This window comes from Rhipicephalus microplus, chromosome X (genome assembly GCF_043290135.1).
Source record: "Rhipicephalus microplus isolate Deutch F79 chromosome X, USDA_Rmic, whole genome shotgun sequence".
In the NCBI taxonomy this organism is placed as follows: domain Eukaryota; kingdom Metazoa; phylum Arthropoda; class Arachnida; order Ixodida; family Ixodidae; genus Rhipicephalus; species Rhipicephalus microplus.
This window is the reverse complement of record NC_134710.1, coordinates 138,666,995-138,684,569: the sequence shown is the minus strand read 5'-3', so window position 1 is coordinate 138,684,569 and position 17,575 is coordinate 138,666,995. Positions and strand designations below refer to the sequence as shown.

At 47.4% G+C, this 17,575-nt stretch overlaps 1 long non-coding RNA gene across 2 annotated transcripts in view; it reads right to left on the bottom strand.

Moving 5' to 3' along the window:
* Nucleotides 1–17,575, bottom strand: part of LOC142775790 (uncharacterized) — a 62,239-nt gene that overhangs the window by 5,244 nt on the left and 39,420 nt on the right. Inside the window, exon 2 of one of the 2 annotated variants that reach the window (XR_012887022.1) lies at nt 4,842–5,192. The exons of the other annotated variant lie outside the window; for it this stretch is intronic. This is a non-coding gene — a long non-coding RNA (uncharacterized LOC142775790). Of the gene's footprint in view, nt 1–4,841; nt 5,193–17,575 lie in introns of those variants that run through there. 2 annotated transcript variants of the gene reach the window in all.

The following is a 17,575-nucleotide window of genomic DNA, read 5'->3' as shown; positions in this document are numbered from 1 at the left end:
TCCCGTTCATGTCGTAAAGTGGGGTGTCTTGAATTTGCTTGTGGTGTCTTTTATTGGTATAACAAATGATGCCGTTGAACTCTTCTGTAAAACAGAGCTGTCGGTGTATATGTGTATACAGCCTTGATACTTCTTGTATAACAAGAGCAGAGCAAGTTGCCTAAGAGCAGGTGACGACATATCTGTTTTTTTTTCTGGATGCAAGCTATAGTTAGCTTGATGTTAGCCTGAGTCAGGCACCAAGGAGAAGTCGAAGGCCTGGTGGCGGGTGTGAAGCATGTTTGCAAAGAGTCGCGATATGTGGTTATATTTTGGAAAAATGATTGATTGATACGTGGGGTTTAACGTCCACAAACCACCGTATTATGAGAGATGCCGAAATGGAGGGCTCCGGAAATTTCGACCACTTGGGGTTCTTTACCGTGCACTCAAATCCGTTTGGAAAAAATGACGAACGCGGCCTTATATGTGTCCGGAGTGTCTCAACGTTAATATGTGCCGTGATGGTCACTGGTGATTGCTTTAGTAGCCATTGTCGACGCACTACCTGCCAAGCCGAGGCGAATCCGGAGTGCCTGGGACTGAACACTCTGTAACGTTCGTAAGCTTGTCTTGCATGCATTGGCCAATGCCGGTAAGCTGTACCTCAGGAAACTGAGAAAAAGTATCCTGTACCGCTTTAGCATTGCACTGAGTGACTTTCTCCAAGTCTTTCCCGCATATAACTTCAGTAGATTACAGATTTCTATTAACTGTTTTTCATGTATGAAACGTTATCGCTCCATGATAGATTCCTGTCAATTATGACCCCCCAAAACTTGTGCGATTGAACGTATGTGACACTTCGACCATTGATGCTTATGGTGTACTTAGTCATAGGCTTGCGTAAAAAAGCTACGAGGGCGCATTTCTCTGGAGAAATTTCTAAGCTCGATTTCGGAGGCAACGTAATGTTTCAGTGGCAGCGTTTTGAGTTCTCGCTCGCCACTGCAGGCGTGTTACAGCCGATGTCCAAAAGCATATATCATCTGCGTACATTGATAGTCTGACTGTGCTTAGCAGATGCTCCGTGAGAGTGATTAGCGTAAGTTTGAACAGCACAGGGCTTAGTATGCCACCCTGGGGCACGCCACGGTGGCTGTAATGTGGAGAGGTTTGATCGTCTTCAGTGCTCACAAAGAAAGATCGCATTGACTTTTAACTACGTATCCAGCGATACATCCGACTACCTACTCCTACATCGTCGAGAGCGGTGAGAACTGCTTCATACGCCCCTTCGACGTCTAGGAACAAAGATGCACAGAGACGCTTACGGCCTTTCTCTTGTTGGACGTAAGTGACAAGTATGATTACGTGGTCAATCGAGGATCGACCACGCCGAACTCTTGCCATGGCATCTGGGTAGATGCTCTTGCACTCCAAGTACCACTTCAGGCGACCCAAAGCCGTCATCTCCATAACTTTGCCTACACAACTGGTCAATGTATTTGGGCGATAGGATGAGAGCTCCAACAGTGACTTGCCTGGCTTCAGAAGTGAAACTAGGGGACTTGTCTTCCAGCTTGTCGGGAGCATCCCATCTTGCCAGGATTTGATGTACAACTCCAGGAGCAGGATTCTCGCGTGTTCACCCAGATGACACAGGGCCCAATGAGAAATTCTATCGGGTCTTAGTGCCGACATGCGTCTACACAACGCTAGTGCTGCACTGAGTTCAACAATGGAAAAAGGCATGCATATTCATGCGGGAATCCAGTGTTTGTGGACAGTTGGCCGAGAGCAATGGGCTATTGGCCATTGCAAGTGGCCCATATAATCTGGCACAGAAGTCTTCTGAGACGTCAATGTCGCGTCTATCTTAAGAAATTGAGAGAGCCCTGAATGATGACCACTGAGTGGGTTTTGTGCGGAGATCTTGTACAGTCATCCACAATTGTGATAAAGGTTTTCGTGGGTCAAGCGACTCACAAAAAGCAGTCCAACGTGTTGATTTGAATTTATCTATCCGGCGCTGAATCATCTTCTGTATACGTCAAGCGCTCCGTAAGTCTTACACTGCCTCCGTGCATAGGTATCTTCGTTCAGCACGCCATCGGATTGCTCGAAGTCCTTCTAACTCGATGTCAATTTCTGTTACTTTGGGAGAGCATGTGAGAGTACACGTAGTGTCGTGTATTGTGCTTTTGATTATCTCCTCTATGTCAAGAATCTGTTTGCTTGACATTGCTCTTCCATGTGAGAATGAAATTTCAACTAGTCCACTCTTCGAACGCTATCACGTACCCGTATCATAGCATGGGACAATCCTTCAATTTTGACGTAAGTGGGAATGTGGTCCCTTCCATGCGTTTCTATGCCTAGAAACCACTCAGAATGCCTGATGAGGCCTCGTGACACAAAGGCCAGGTCAAGGTAGCTGCTATAATTTGAACCACGCAGAAACGTTGGACTACCGTCATTGAGCAAAGAGTTTTTGTTATTGGGGGCGAAGGACATCAACTTTCTCTCTTTAACCTTGGTCTTCAAATTTCCCCAGATTTTATGATGAGCGTTGAAGTCGCCGATTATAATGCATGGGTGATGAGTTGCTGACAGGATACTTTGTAGTGTTGTAGCCTTGACAAAGATATTTTAACTTGTGACGTAGTGGATACCTTGCAAGCATACTTGTACAAGTAGCCTAAATACAACCACAGGGCCATCCCTGATTTTTTTCGGTATTTCCGGTTGGACATCTTACACAAGGGGACAAAAAAATTATTTTAAAATATGTAACAAAACGTGACACAACGAACGCTACCACATTCGTCAAGCACTGGTAAAGAACATCATGCCTTCAAATTCCTTCTTGGTAAGGAGGCCTTCTACCCTTGTTAACAATGAAGGAACGCCTTAACATACTGTCTGTAAAATACTTTCCTGCTTGCCTCCTGTCAGAGTCACAGTAAAATTATGCCAATAAAGAGCGCCATATACTGTGCAAGGTAGTCATCATGATTAAGTCACATGGTAATCCGTTGTCGTTCTCTATTGTTGAATACCCGACCTCGTCGGCACAGAGCCATTCCTATGCTTTAAATTCCAGAGCAAACCAACTCAATACAGGCTTGATGTCGGTTGTCTAATATATCGTTTCAGAAAAGTATAGTGCCAGCCTGTCGTCACACAATATCGATTGATCAATTACGTAATGAAATGGTCGTTTAATGCTTGCAACCTATTTCAAAAGGCTCACTAGTAATTCTTCATTTTCATCAGCCATAGCCTCAACAAAGTTTAAGACACAATGTCTTAAAGGTGTGTAGCGGGTACCACTCTTCTCCGAAGCATGACGAATACTAATGGAATAGTGCACGCTTTCCCACTTGAAGAAAATCATGATTATTTATGGTTTACGTAGTGGATTGCACGCCAGTGTAATCATTGTAGATTGTCTAAAAAGTGATTAAAAGTGATCAAGAAATACTACTCTTCTATCTTTCGCTGTGACTTGTTCCGCGTAGACCTGTAGGTTTCTGCCGATTATATTGCCCTATGCTGGGACCGCCACACAGGTCGAAAGTGCGCCGAGCCATTCACGAAACTGATCTCCGGCCCAGAGAGCTCAGGTACTCGCCCTCAGATCGGAGCGGCTACTCTACCGCCCTATGAGGAGCGAACATAAGTTGCAGCTATGGAAACTGTTTTCCAAGTGTGATAATAATTTACGCACGAGCACACGAGACATTATCACCAGATAATAGTCATGATAACAATTTTGGGCACATTGGCATAGGCAGGGTATTGTCTTGGAGGGGCTTCGCGGCGGGAACGTGGGAGGCTTAAACAGGGTTTAAGTGCAGAGGGGGGGACAGGTGCTGGTGTAGCTTAGGGGGTTATGTGGAAGTTTCCCTGTAGCACCGTGTCAGTCGCGGTATATAGAGGCTAGAAAGGTAGCCACTGTAGTCGCAGTAAGCTGTCCTCAGACGACAAGATGGTGAGCGCGTATGGCTCGTAGTGCGAGGTGGTTAGAACGCAAAGGGACTTCGGCTGGCCGGACGCCGCGGTTAACGCTCCTCTCCGGCGTCTCGCCTCCTTCCTCGGCTGTCCGCCTTCGACTCTGCAATAAAAGAGCGTCGACGGCACAACGACGTCGGTTGCCATTACTCTGCAACACCCCTATCGCACGCCCCTGCCGACGTCCGTGCAATGAGTGCCCTAATGAAGTCCAAAGAGAAAAAGAATTAAAGGGGTCTGAGAAAAGAGGAAGCTTAAACGATGGAGCCTTTGCATTTTTTGACACGGTTGGGGAAGGGGAGATGGTATATGTATACAACGGCATTTAGAGTCCCTAGATGATACATGTATTAAAAATAGAAAATTATGATGAATTAACATCGAGATATTGATGTAATTAAACAACAAAAGTAAGTATATACGAAGACATAAAAAAAAGAAAGTGTCTTCAAACTTCCATAAGCCAAACAGGTTGTGACTGGGGACGAAGAAGACGAAGAAGACGTTCGCTCACGAGGCGCTGGCTCACGAGGAGGCGCTGGCTATGCTTTGCCAGCTTGCATTCTTCTTTGCACGAGACGTGATGCGGCGCGTACGTGACACCAGCACCATTTCAACGATGTTCGAAGCTGCTGCAATTGACCATGTCTCTGGAGCCCCGTTCACCCGCTGGTTTTTCCAGTCCTACCGGGATTGCTGGCTGCCGTGGTCCACACACTGTTGCGATGCAGGCTCCGTCTTCAATCTCGCTCAAGTGTTCGTTGTCCTAGGCAGAACTCGGAGCGCCGGTCACACTCCCGCCCTAGTCTATTGCCACAAGATTCGAAGAATGGTCAGCAATCAAGTCGACGACACCAGTAACCTTTATTTCAAGCTTTCCACGCCTTTATCGAGCGCTGCTGTCCAGACCGTCATGGATTTCGAGCTCGTCGACGCCGACGACGGACACGACGCAGTACGCCTGCCATGAGTCCTAATGCGTGTGGTCTCAAGTCTACGGCATGGGTTACGGCAGCGACACCATCGCTTCTGCAGGCGTCGTCAAGAGCTCCGCCTGGAGTGATGCTATTGAGACTTCGGGCTCCGCGGCGCTTGTATGCAGGTGGGAAAGTGACGCCTGTCACCATGTTGTCGTCGGCCTTTGGCAATGCTGTCGACCAGCGCCTGGGACATCGTTGCTTGATTTTATCTTCAACCTGCAACAGGGACCGCTTACATACTGATGTAATTGATGCACGTGTTTGATTATTGATTTCGAATTTGTTGTTTTTCTGTAAGCGTATAATTGGATATATTAAATATTTGTAGCGAATTTTTGTTCGTATTGCCCTTGCGAAAGTAGCCTCAGAAGCTGTCCGCATGCTTCCGTGATATGTGTATCTTTGTCAGCGCTCGTGTTGTCTCTCTTTGCCTTCCGTTCGTCACTTTCTGTTCGCTTCTCTTTCAGCACTTTCCTACTTGGTGTGTAACTCTTATTTCAATAGAATTTAACCACTAGCCAAAACAACCATTCTTCTTCAATTTACCTAATTCATTGGTCTACGCAAGAGTTGGAAGAGGGGCGGAGATACAACCCTCTTCACTCGAAATTTTTCGACCTTGCAAGTAAGAACTTTCGTGCGCCTTTTTGCTCGAAAAAAGTATTTATATTATCTCCAAAGGCATATAGCGTTCGTTGAACGACAAATTTTTGTGTAGCGCAATTTATTGATACCGTCTGTGGCACGCCAGCGAACACGACGCTTTATGTCTTTAATCCCGGTGTGTCATCGCCTTCCACAAAATTTTATGCGATATTATACAGCTAAACGTGCGACCATAGGGAGAGATATAGCCCCGTTTTGCGAGTCATTCGGCGGTTTCCAGGGTGCAGCAGGAATGTTTATTTTCTGCATAGTTTATCTGCGCACAGGCATATAGCAAGAAGACAAAGCGTAGGCGTACTTCTAAATGACATCAGTTTTGTTGTTACTAGCAATATATATATATATATATATATATATATATATATATATATATATATATATATATATATATATATATATATATATATATATATATATGGGCATACATAAATGCAAGTCACAATTCGATGGGCACTTGATACTCGAGTAAAAAGGTATCGTTTCCTTGCGCGAGCACGTGGTTAGCACGTTGTTTACAAGTAAAAGATAGAACGCATAAAAAATAAAGCACGTAACATGAAGAGTAGTCCGACCGGTAATAGCAAAGGGAAAAAGAAGAAAAAATAATAAAATAATAACAAAAATTAAAAAACTATATAAGAGACGTTACAAAGGTTCTACGTAATCAACCGATACAGACAATGTACTGTGACTTGCTGAGCAAGGTAGAGAACAGAAGGACAGGGTGATACAGGTTACGCAGATAGGCAACTAAGTTTTCCTACGTTTTCATTTAGACCAGATACGACGGCGTCGAACTTATAGATGGGGAATGATTCACAGGCTTCTCTCTCATAATTTGTGTGGAAACCAGATTCGAATAATGTCACCTGTTGATTTTCAAAAGAGTGATCAGGGAGGTGCGCGTGTCTTGAAATGGGCAAGTGGGGCAAGGTGTTAGCATGATATTTATGGTTGTTAAAACGCAGTCTAAAAGGCTCTCCTGTTGGACCAATGTACTGTATTTCACATTGAGCACATTCTATCATGTATGTCACGTTCTTAGAATCGCAGTCAAGATTGCCTTTGATTTTTAAGGAGAAGTTGGAACCAGTACTGGTGACTTGTTGGCATGTGCGCATGTAGGGGCATACTTTGCATCGTGGTTTTCGGCAAGGATGGCACGCGATCGTGTCAGGACTGTCTGCTTTTGACGATGATGACGATGAGTGTATGTCTCGAATATTTTTAGCTTTGCGATACAATGCTTAAGGTGGTTCGCTGAAAATGGTTCTTAAGCGTTCGCTCTCATAAGAATATTGTGGTGCTTTCTCAGCACATTCGAAACACGCGGAACTGACGCAGAATGGATAAGGACTAAGTTTGTCCGCGGTGAGGGAGTCGAGTTTTTAGCAGCGCACAACAGCGTTCTACGATCATGCATGTCGGCACGTTTTATTGCGTCATCAAATGATTTCGGCGGATATTTTTGTGTGACTAGAGCATCCTTTAGTGTTCTGCTATTTTTTTTAAACTCTGATTGCTCTGAGCAGATTCTTTTAAAGCGTAAGGCCTGACTGTAAGAGATGCTAGCTTTGGAATGTTTCACGTGGCTACTGTCAAAGTGCAAATACTGTTGTCGGTCTGTAGGCTTCCTGTATAGAGCAGTGGATAGCTTATCATTCACAACCGAAATGCTTATATTGAGAAAACTAAGCGTTGATGTGGAATAGGTGTGAGAAAATGATATTGATGAATGGGCATCATTTAAGTCAGATATGAAGGAAAGCAATTCCCCTTCACCATGCGGCGAAATAAGGAAAATGTCATCGATGTAACGTTTTTAATAAAAAGGTTTCAGCGCGCGGGTTTGCAAAAATTCACTTTCAATCTGGCCCATGAATATATTGGTACACATGTAGTTGGGCCCGATACGCGTACCCATTGACGTGCCGCTAACTTGGACATAGTGCTGCCCTTCAAATTGAAAGTTACTTAGCTCTAAAATGAGCCTGAGCAATACTGCTAATGTGTTGCTGTCGATAAATTTACCCGGTGATGCTGCTTCATAGGACCTGGCGACTGCCGCTATTCCGTCTACATGCGGAATATTGGTGTATAAAGACGCTACGTCTAGCGTTACCAAAAAAGAACCTTGAGGAATAATCAGATCAAGTATACCAGAAACAAAGTCGGTAGTGTCCCTTACGTAAGACGGAAGTGATGCTGGGATACTACTGATCAGAGAATCGACATAGCTGGACAATTTTTCTGTGACAGTACCTATACCTGAAATAATGGGACGGCCGGGGTTGTTTATCATGTGTGTTTTAGGAAAAAGGTAAAAACTACCGGGAACAGGACTTAGGGGAATGACAGTATGAATCGCATTGTCAGGCACCTTTTTGTTTTCCAGAAGCTCTAGCAAAGTACTCTGGACAAGAGATTTAAATTGTTCAGTGGGGTCGTGATCCAGACGCTTGTAAAAACTCGTGTCTGCGAGCTGTCTTTGGGCCTCTGCTTCGTAATCAGACTTGTTCATTACGACAACAGCCCCACTTTTGTCCACAGGCTTGATGACGATGTCGTTTCGAGAGGACAAGGCATTTAGAGCTTTCATTTCACTGGTGGATAGGTTACGGCGAAACGGCGTTTGCTTTCGATACACTGTAGTACGTCTAGTTGTACAGCTACTATATACATATCTAAGCATCTGTCTCGTTGAAAAGGAGGTACCCAACGTTTTCCAGAAGGTAATGCGCTTGTTGAACCATTTGTATTATGCCGGTCATGAAAAAATTCGCGCAAGCGTAAGTTGCGGGCAAAATTATCCAAGTCTTTCAGTAATTTCAATTTACTGTGTCCGCCTGTGGCAGGACAGAAATTGAGACCGCGGCACAGAACACTACGCTCTTCAGCAGTTAATACAATGTCCGAATTATTTACTGTATTGTTCTGCTCCTTGACGATATGTTTGTCAATGGAAGCTGACAAAGAAGTATCGGGTAAGCTTGTACTGGATTCATTTGCAAAGGCACGTGATTGCATGCATTGTTCAGGCTAGGGCACCAAACACCGTCACGCGACATTTTCTTGACTTTCAATGCGTAGATTTCACGATGCTTTTTAGATGCGAATGCCTCTAGTGCGGCGGATTCATTAGACAACAGGCTTGAATTTGCTGAAATTTAATTTTGTTGGGGCAAGATTTTTTTGCTTGAAGATCGATAATGATCAAGGGTAACTTGGGCGAGTTGTAGTGAAGCACTTCTTAATATGTTGTCCCACCTATCTATATTTTGCCGAGACATGTTAGATAGGGCTGGTTTCACAATAATACGTAGACCCTTAGGTGCAACAGACGCGGTTAAGTAGGTGTTCAAAGTATCTAAATGTAGGTCGTTGATTGATTGATTGATTGATTTGTGGGGTTTAACGTCCCAAAACCACCACTTGATTATGAGAGACGCTGTAGTGGAGGGCTCCGGAAATTTGACTACCTGGGGTTCTTTATTGTGCCCCCAAATCTGAGTACACGGGCCTACAACATTTCTGCCTTACATGTAGGTCGTTGCGAACACGTTTTTCTCTAACCTTCCTTACCCTGAAAATTCCTTTGAACAGATGCAAAAAGTGTTTTTACCGGGTGGCAAAGTCTTTAGTCAATCGGCAGGTCCTTGTCACACGGCTTGAGTATGGCTGCGAAGCTTGTAGCGGTGACCTCTGGCTGAATGACCTGTAGGGTCCTTTGCTGAATGCGAAGGTCCAATTGACGAACCTCTCATAGCGGAGTCTGTCGGGCAACTTTTTGAAGCAACCTTGTTGCGATAGTCCTGCGTCACTCGCTCGTGGGGGGATGGTGGCTTTTGAGGGGAAGCACTACTTCAAGTTTGGCCAGTCACCAGTGCTGCGTCAGACAACTTGCGCAAACGGTAGGCCTCCTTGCGTGATGCTGAGGTGGATCGTTGGGCACACTGTCCAACCAGGAGTGGGACATTCCGCTGGATGGCTTGTAACAAATGTGCCGAATATGGCTCGCCATGAGCGAGAACCCTTCAAAGTTAGAATGCAAGCCATCAGCGGCCAGTACGCGGTGCGAAGGCAACCATTCGAAGCCGTGATCCAGGATAGATACCAGTCGAGAGTGGCGACACAAATTCTTTAGCAGAGCGTTAAAATAACATGCTTCACGGTTGAAGCAACGCACGAAAGTTTCACTGGGGTGCCATCGTCGGCGGTTTCTGGTACTTGGTAGGATGAGGGTGGCGTAGATCATGGTGACTTCGGGTCGTTCCTTGGCAATATGGTTGATAACTTTACAGTAGCTGTCGAAAGCTTTCCGTGCTGAGGCTCGAAGTAGGTCGTTGGTACCTACGTGTTGGACGATTCTAGTGGTGTTCCGAGGCACGAAATCTAATAGAGCTGCTGGCACGTCAGCGATTAAGGCGCCGCACTGGGACACAAATGCTTGAGTTTCGGCGAGCGCTGGATCGAAGTACTGATGAATGTGCTTCGTCTGCGAGTCTCCTACGACAGTCATAGATGGTACATATCTTGGGTACCTCCAGTAAATGTGCTTCGACGTGGTCTGCTCCGGAGCCATTGTTTCAGTATACCAAAAACAAAAGTGATGCTGGGTCCGGGTAAGATTATCCGTAGTGAAGAAGACGCACGTACGAAGTGATTTTATTGAAGTTTCGGTCGCGGGTCCGGCCTTCATCAGAATACAGTTTATGGCACGAGTGCTGTTTATATACATGTGCATATCAATAAGATAAAAATATCAAAGCTGGCATGAAAGGCGATATATGGGCATATATAAATGCAAGTCACACAATTTGAAGGTCACCTAATGCACGAGTGAAAAGATATCGTTTCCATGTGCGAGCACGTGGCAAGCACGTTGTTTACAACTAAAAAATAAAACGCATAAAAGATAAAGCACATAACATAAAGAGTAGTCCGACCGGTAATAGCAAAGAGAAAAAGAAGAAAAATAATAAAATAATAACAAAAATCATAAAAAGCTATATAAAAAATGTTACAAAGCTGCTACGTAATCAGCCGATACAGACAATGTAGTGCAACTTGCTGAGCAAGGTAGAGAACAGAAGGACAGGGTGATGCAGGTTACGCAGATAGGCAACTAAGTTTTGCTTCGTTTTCACTTAGACCAGATGCAACGGCGTCGAACTTATAGATGAGGAATGATTCACGGGCTTCTCTGTCATAATTTCTGCGGAAACCAGATTCGAGTAGTGTCACCCGTAGATTTTAAAAAAAGCTACAGGTATATATATATATATATATATATATATATATATATATATATATATATATATATATATATATATATATATATATATATATATATATATATATATATATATATATATATATATATATATATATATATATATATATATATATATATATATATATATATATATATATATATATATATATATATATATATATATATTGTGATGATGTTTATTCGAACAGAGGAGTCGCAACGAAGTCGCGACGGAAAATGGGCGAACAGCAAGTCTGGCAAAGGCAGCACAGGTTCTCGCGCAATCAGAGCACGGGCTTTCCGTTGTCTTCCGAAGGCGCATACGCGTTGGTGCGTATGCTCCACTACAATACCCCCGGGGTGAAGGGTAGCCATCCTGGCTACTCAGGGAGTAGGCACAATGAGGGGGTCGTAGTAGGGCTTGAGACGGTCGACGTGTACGGTCTCGCGTCCTCGACGGCGCAAATCTGGTGATTGTGTTAATGGCTCGATGATGTAATTCACCGGGGAGGTCGCGTCAATGAGACGGTAGGGACCATGGTATCGGGCCAGAAGTTTAGAAGACAGGCCAGTAACGTGCGGGGGCACCCAAAGCCACACAAGGGAGCCAGCACGAAATGTAGGAGCTATGCGGTGAGCGTCGTCGTGTCGAGTCTTTTGTAGAACTTGAGCCTCACTTGTCAGAGACCGAGCCAACTGACGGCAGTCTTCAGCGTATCTGGCGACTTCCGAAAGCGGGGAGAACTCAGATGCATCAGGGCGGTACGGTAGTATAGTGTCAAGTGGGTGGGAAGGTTTGTGGCCGTACAATAGAAAGAACGGGGAAAAACCGGTAGTCGCTTGCGTCGCGGTGTTATAAGCGAAGGTAACAAAGGGCAATACAGCGTCCCAGTTAGTGTGATCGGAGGAGGTGTAGATCCTCAGCATGTCGCCAAGTGTGCGGTTGAACCACTCAGTAAGACCATTTGTCTGTGGATGGTATGCGGTAGATTTCTGGTGGATAATGTTGCATTCAGCGAGGATAGCTTGGATGACCTCCGACAGGAACACTCGACCCCTATCACTGAGTAATTCCCGCGGAGCACCATGGCGTAGAATGAAGCTGCGGAGAATGAAGAGTGCAACTTCGTGGGCGGTCGCTGCCGGTAGAGCTGCAGTCTCAGCGTAGCGTGTCAGATGATCGACTCCGACAATAATCCACCGGTTTCCAGAGCTACTATATGGAAGGGGGCCATAGAGGTCTATACCCACGCGGCGTTCTAATGGGCGAGCCGGGCACGGGAGCGGCTGTAACATGCCAGTAAGGTGCCGCGGAGGTGTCTTGTTCTGTTGGCAAGTGGTGCAAAACTGAACGTATTTCTGCACAAAGCGATACATTCCTCGCCAGTAATAGCGTTGGCGCAGCCTTTCGTAGGTTTTCAGGACACCTGCGTGAGCACTTTGGGAATCTGCATGGAAATTCATGCAGATGTCAGAGCGCATATGAGTTGGGACAGCAAGGAGCCACTTCCGACCACCAGGCATGTAGTTGCGGCGGTACATAATGTTGTCTCGTAAGGAAAAGTGGGCTGCTTGCCGGCGTAGCGCTCTCGTGGAAGGGACAGCAGACGGATCGGTAAGGTAGTCGACTAACAAGGCAAGGTATGGGTCTTTACGATGCTCCGAAATCATGTCAGTCGTGTCGAGTAGTGACAAGGTTGTAAAAGAGGGAGACAGAGAAGCCACATCTGGTGTTAATGGCGATCGCGAAAGTGCATCGGCATCCGCATGCTTGCGACCGGAACGATATATGACACGGATGTCGTATTCTTGCAATCGAAGTGCCCAACGCCCCAGGCGTCCGGACGGGTCTTTCAAGGTGGACAGCCAACATAGAGCGTGGTGGTCTGTGACCACGTCGAAAGGACGGCCGTAAAGGTACGGGTGAAACTTCGTCAATGCCCAGATTATGGCCAAACACTCCTTCTCTGTCGCGGAGTAATTCAATTCAGCCTTCTTGAGAGCGCGACTTGCATAGGCGACTACGTATTCAGCTTGGGTGCCTTTCCGTTGTGCCAAAACTGCACCAAGACCGATGCCACTTGCATTGGTGTGAACTTCTGTGGCCGCAGCAGGGTCGAAGTGACGAAGAATAGGTGGTGAGGTCAGCAGGCGGCGCAGCTGGCGAAATGCGTCGTCACATGCAGGTGACCATGCAGATATGCCTTTGCTGTTGGAAAGCAGACTCGTGAGAGGTGCGATGATGGACGCGAAGTTGCGCACGAAGCGACGAAAGTAGGAGCAGAGACCGACGAAACTTCTTAGAGCTTTCAGTGATGTGGGCAACGGAAAGTCAGCGACAGCTCGAAGCTTATCGGGAGCCGGAAGAACACCGTCTCTTGTGATGACATGTCCCAAATGGTTAGTTTTCGTGCTGCGAAGTGACACTTCTTGGAGTTAAGTTGTAGGCCTGCAGAAGTTAGACACGTCAGAATCTCGTGGAGGCGAGCAAGATGTGTCGGGAAATCAGATGAAAAGACTACAATGTCGTCCAGGTAACATAAGCAGGTTTTCCACTTGTGGGCACGCAAGATGGTGTCGATCATGCGTTCAAGTGTGGCAGGCGCGTTGCAGAGCCCAAATGGCATGACTTTGAACTCATATAGGCCATCCGGTGTTACAAAGGCTGTTTTAGGGCGATCACATTCAGCCATTGGCACCTGCCAATACCCACAACGCAGATCCAAAGATGTAAAGTACTCGGCGCCTTGTAAACAGTCAAGAGCATCGTCTATTCGTGGTAGCGGGTAGACATCTTTTTTCGTAATATTGTTTAAGCGGCGACAGTCCACGCAAAATCGTACGGTGCCATCTTTTTTCTTGACCAGAACCACAGGTGATGACCAAGCGCTTTGAGAAGGCTGTATGACTCCACGTTTAAGCATGTCATCTACTTGCTCCGTAATGACACGGCGCTCTTCGGCGGAAACGCGGTAAGGACGCTGTCGCAGAGGCGAATGTGAGCCGGTGTCAATAGTATGAGTGATAGTCGTGGTGCGGCCCAAAGCAGGTTCTTGAAATTCGAAAGAAGAACGAAACTTGTTAAGGAGAGCAACAAGTTGGTGGCGATGCGAGAGTGGAAGGTCTGCGTCAATAGCATTGTCGCAGGCTGACGAACTTGATGGCTCAGACGCATGAGTGACTGCAGCAATGTGACATGGCGTTTCGTCGGGAAGAATAATATCATCGATATGGTCGACAGGTTGCACATATCCTAACGTTTCACCACGAAGTAAGCCAATTGGGTAGTTGCAGTGGTTGGTGACCAGCATTACGGTTAAACCAGACGCAATTGTAAGAACAGCAAATGGGAGAACGATGATCTTGCGTTCAGTAAAAACCGGAGATGGCGTAAACACCACCGTGCCGTCAGGTTGCGCCACACATGAAAGGCTAATAGGGACCGAAGCTTCAGGAGGCAAGGTAATGTCGTCATCAGCGATGAGTTTGCAGAGCAGAGGAGAGCGGTGGGGTGGTGGAAATTCACATGTTGGCACAAGGGACACTTCGGCACGGGAACAGTCGATGACAGCTTCATGACGTGATAAGAAATCCCAACCCAGGATAAGGTCATGAGAGCAAGATGGTAGAACAAAAAACTGTACGACGTACAAAACGTCTCGGATGACGACGCGCGCCGTACACACAGCCGAGGGATGAATGCGTTGCGCGCTAGCCGTGGACAGCACCAAGCCACTGAGAGATGTGGTCACTTTCTTCAGTTTCCTACAAAATTTTGCGTTCATCACAGAAATGGCGGCCCCGGTATCAATTAACGCTAATGTGGTGACTCCCTCAACATCGACATCAACAACATTTTGCGGCGAAAATGGAGGCCTTGGGAATTGCGCACAAGGTGCAGTTCTTGCCTCCGGAACTGCACTGATTAGTTTCCCTCCTCAGGAGGTGGTCGACGACGCATAGGCGATGGCGATCGGCGACGAGGTGATAGGAAACGAGCAGTCGATGGGTGGCGATCCGAGTCGGAGTGCCTCTGTTCATATGCAGACGTGGTGGTCTGCTGCGAAGCGTAGGTAGGAGCTCCGAAGTATGCGTGCGCAGGTGTGGGACGGCGGCGGCAGAAGCGTGCAATGTGTCCAGCGATGCCACACGCGAAGCAGATGGGACGATTGTCTCGGGTGCGCCACTCATTAGATGGACGGAAAAAGCGAGGTGGGGGCCTGTAAACTGGAGGCGAGGCCGGAGGAGGTGGAGCCGATAAGGCGACTGGATGCGGTGGGGGCCGCGCGACCACAGCTGCGTAGCTGAGAGGTGAAGGCGGCGCAGTTGGTGCGTAGCCAGCAGTTGAGAGATCAGATGGCACCGAAGTGCATGGGTAAGAGGCCGGAACTGTAGGGAGGGCATTGCAAATTTCAGTGCGTATGGCCTGCTGCATATTCGAAGGGAGGCTTGTCATGGGCGCGTCGCTATGCGGCAGCAAGAAGAGCTGTCGGGCAACTTCCTCCCTGATGAAGTCTTTAATCTGGTTCGACAGAGTTCCTTGGTGAACGTTGCCATTTGCGAGTGTGACGGCCGAGATCGAATCTGGTGATGGGACACTCTGTCGGGCGATGGGACGCTGACGACGCAATTCATCGAAGCTCTGGCACAGGCTTACGAGGACTGCCACCGTGGTCGGGCTTTTCGCCAGCAACATCTGGAATGCGCCATCCTCGATGCCTTTGAGAATATGTCGAATTTTCTCTTCTTCAGGCATGGATGAGTTAACACGCCTGCAGAGGTCGAGCACATCCTCAATATAGCTAGTAAAGGTCTCGCCAGGTTGCTGGGCTCGGTGGCGCAGACGCTGGTCAGCGCGGAGCTTGTGGACCTCTGGTCGGCCGAACGCTTCGGTCACGAGGGTCTTAAAGGTGGACCAGCTGGCGATGGTGGTTTCGCGGTTGGTGAACCATAGCTTGGCGACGTCATCCAAGTAAAAGACAACATAGGCAAGCTTAGAGTCGTTGTCCCATTTGTTGCTGGCACTCACGCGTTCGTACAAGGAGAGCCAGTCTTCAACGTCTTGTTCACCACTGCCGCTGAAGATTGGTGGGTCCCGCTGACGCGTAGCACCGGGGCAGGTCGACGGGGCAGCCGATGGTGCTGGCTGTGCTGGGATAGGCTGGTTGGCGACTGCGTCAGTCATGTTGTACGGTGGTCTTTCGGCCAACTTGCGAGAGTGGAGCTCCAGGTCTGCTTAGGGATCTCAGCAGCCTCCACCAAATGTGATGATGTTTATTCGAACAGAGGAGTCGCAACGAGGTCGCGACGGAAAATGGGCGAACAGCAAGTCTGGCAAAGGCGGCACAGGTTCTCGCGCATCAGAGCACGGGCTTTTCGTTGTCTTCCGAAGGCGCATAGGCGTCGGTGCGTATGCTCCACTACAATATATATATATATATATATATATATATATATATATATATATATATATATATATATATATATATATATATTGTTACGGGGATTACAAATACACGGAAGATAGAAAGGAGTGTATTTGCAATATTTACAGGTAGGTGTGACACTTCAGGGTTGCTAGGATTTCGCGTGCCGAATCCGCTTCTTCTCCATCGATGTGTCTACGACGGGGCGGAGCCATGCTCACTGCCTCGTAACATCACCCCCGGCGGACGAAGCGCCGTCACGGTGCCGCTAAGTCAATCAGGACTGGCAGTGTAGTAGCGTTTTAGTCGCGACACATGGACAACATCAGTGGTTCAACGGGAGTGATGAGGTAGTCGACGTCAGTGACCTTACGGAGAACTTTGTAGGGCCCGGTGTATCGTGGAAGGAGCTTCTCGCACAAGCCTTCACGTCGATGCGGAGTCCAAAGTAGGACGAGAGAGTCTGCAGGGTAGTCAACGTCGCGGTGCCGGTCATCATAGCGGACTTTTTGTGTGGCCTGAGAAGCAGTGAGCCTAGTGTGGGTGATTTGGCGAGAGACGCGGGCTCGAGAAGCAATGTCCTGAGCATACACCATTGGTTCGGTAGTATCAGAAGGAAGGAGTGTGTCGAATGGCAAGGCAGGGTTGCGGCCATACAGAAGAAAGAACGGAGAATAGCCGGCGGTTTCATGCCTTGATGAATTGTACGCAAACGTAACGTAGGGGAGCATTGCGTCCCAGTCACGGTGATCAGCAGAGACGTACATAGACAACATGTCTGTAAGAGTTCGGTTGAGGCGCTCTGTGAGACCGTTGGTCTGGGGATGGTAGGCAGTGGTAAGGTGATGTTCGGTAGAGCAGCTACGGAAGATTTCGTCGATAACTTTTGCGAGGAAGCAGCGGCCACGATCTGTCAGAAGCTGGCGCGGAGCCCCATGCTGCAGAATGACGTCATTCAATAGAAAGTCTACAACGTCTGTAGCGCAGCTACTTGGTAAGGCACGACTTATAGCATATCTGGTCGCATAGTCTGTTGCGACAGCGATCCCTTTGTTGCCTGACACGGACGTTGGGAAAGGTCCGAGAAAGTCGTGGTCGACGCGAAAGAATGGTTCCGGGGGAATGTCGATAGGTTAGAGCAGGCCAGCCGTACGGAGAGTAGGAATGTTTGCGACGCTGGCAGCGCTCACCAGCAGTGACATAGCGGCGCACAAATTTATACAGGCCAGGCC